Genomic DNA, 2,036 nt, shown 5'->3' on the forward strand with positions numbered 1-2,036 from the left:
AGAAAAGAAACTAGAACCTTTTGGGTTATTCTGCTCTCTTTTGATCCCATGTGTTTAGAAACACAGTTGTGATTCCTAGATATATAGATTTATTTTCATCTCTGATTTGGGAGGGTAAAGTTACTCTAAGATTCAGGTTTTTGACATATTTTGTAAGTATGGGGCTTAAGGACAGATTTAATCTCTTACCTTCAAAGGTTTGTTTTAGGAAAAGAGCAAGATGCTCACTTCCAAATCAAGACAACAACATATGAGGAAAATGGCTTGTTTTGGAGACCTTCCACTGGATAGCTGAGACACAGAGATATCCAGATGCCTGCTTACAACTTTGATGACTTGGCGTGAGACACTGGATTATTATATTAATTATTGCCTCAGACCAGTTCAAGTGTGTGTGTGGGGAAGGGACAGGTCACATTTCACAAAGGTGCCCTGCTCCATATCCCAGCCCCTTGGAGCCTCCTTGGCCAACCCAGAGCAGCTGTCAGTCACTGGACACGGGGAGCACTGCTCCACACCACAGCCCCTGGAGCCCCTAACCCAGCCTCAGAGCGGCCAGTGGGCCAGAAGTCTCACCTGGGGTGGAGGGTGGAAGGTGGGGGGATGGCCACAGTGGGCAAAAGTAAATAAAACCAACACCATCAGGTGTCTACATTGTCACAACCCTACTGTCTGGACATGTGGAAGCTGGAACTGCATGGGACTCCAGGAGGTAGCTATAATTCTCTTTTTTTCTCTCTCTTTCTTTATTTCTTCTTCTTCTTCTCCTAATCTCCTTTCTTGATATTTGGGTAACTTAAAGCTGGATGGAGTTGGATTTTGCTAAGTTGTATGGGTTAGCATGTGCTAAGTCAATGCTTTGTGCAATGCTTTATTTTGGTTGAATGTTGCCCTTTAAACTTTTGCCAAGTTCCCTTAATTTTTAAAGTTTGCCAGTAAAAGTGTGTTATTTGACATCCTGAGAAATGTGTGCGGTGTGTTCTGCTGTGTACTCTTTCAAGATATAAAAAGAACTGAAGGCTCTTTTAATAAATCTGGCAGGCAGATTTTTGGAACCTTGTATATTTTTAACATAAAACCCCTTTGATAAGCCTGTAGCACGAGCCTGAGGTCTTATACTTGGCCATGCCTTGAATATGGGACTGGTGTACAAATTGGCTTGCAGTTTATGGTCCCTCTTGTTCTGCCAGGCATTGGCAGAACTGTCAAGACTCATGCCTTCAGTTCATCACCACTAGTGTTAATAGTGCCATGGCTGGAGGTTTCAGTGTTCATGCTCGGTGCCAGAGTCCTCATTAGGAAGCTGATTATGACTCAGCCAATCTGTAGCTTATGTTGCATTTCAGATGCTTGAGTATTTTTTTTTTTTTGCAGTTGTGAAGCAAGAAAATTACAGACAAAAGTACCCTCAGAAAAATATCTTCAGCTCTGGAAGAAATTTCAATCAGTTTTTCCCTTGTTATACCCAGCTGGTACTGGAGAAACTGCCTAGATGGCAATGAGACATCACTAGTATCATGGAAGTGATGGAGCTGAGACAAAAGTGTGTAGATCTGTTCTCTCTTGAGTCAGATTTTCATTTTTCACAGTTTGATCAAACTGTAAGTCATTCTCCCTCCATTTTCATAGGACTGTTTTGTGGTTTGATACATTAATACTCTTAGACTTTTTTCTTTTTGGATGTTCTTGCACATTAATATTGTGCCACTGGTCACTAGTACATGGCTAGTAGAAATGTGTACATTAACAGAGCTTTACATTGAAAGCCATGACTTCATTTAGGTGAGGCTTTAGGGCTGAGTAGTCTGAGCAGTACTAATGAATATTCGGCTGCACCTCTACCTCCTACTTTCCCCTGTCCATGCCTACTTAGATTTCCCTTTATGCAAAGAATGTTGCCTGCATAGTGACTTGAGCATCTGTTGTGCGTGCTGGATAAGTGTTCAAATTGTATTTTAAAGATTATTATAGCGACTAAATTACTTCACAATGTCCTTCATTGCATTCTTAAAGGATACATTAACCAACCTATCTGA

The sequence above is a fragment of the Lepidothrix coronata genome, unplaced genomic scaffold, assembly GCF_001604755.1.
Source record: "Lepidothrix coronata isolate B3197 unplaced genomic scaffold, Lepidothrix_coronata-1.0 Scaffold0, whole genome shotgun sequence".
Classification (NCBI taxonomy): domain Eukaryota; kingdom Metazoa; phylum Chordata; class Aves; order Passeriformes; family Pipridae; genus Lepidothrix; species Lepidothrix coronata.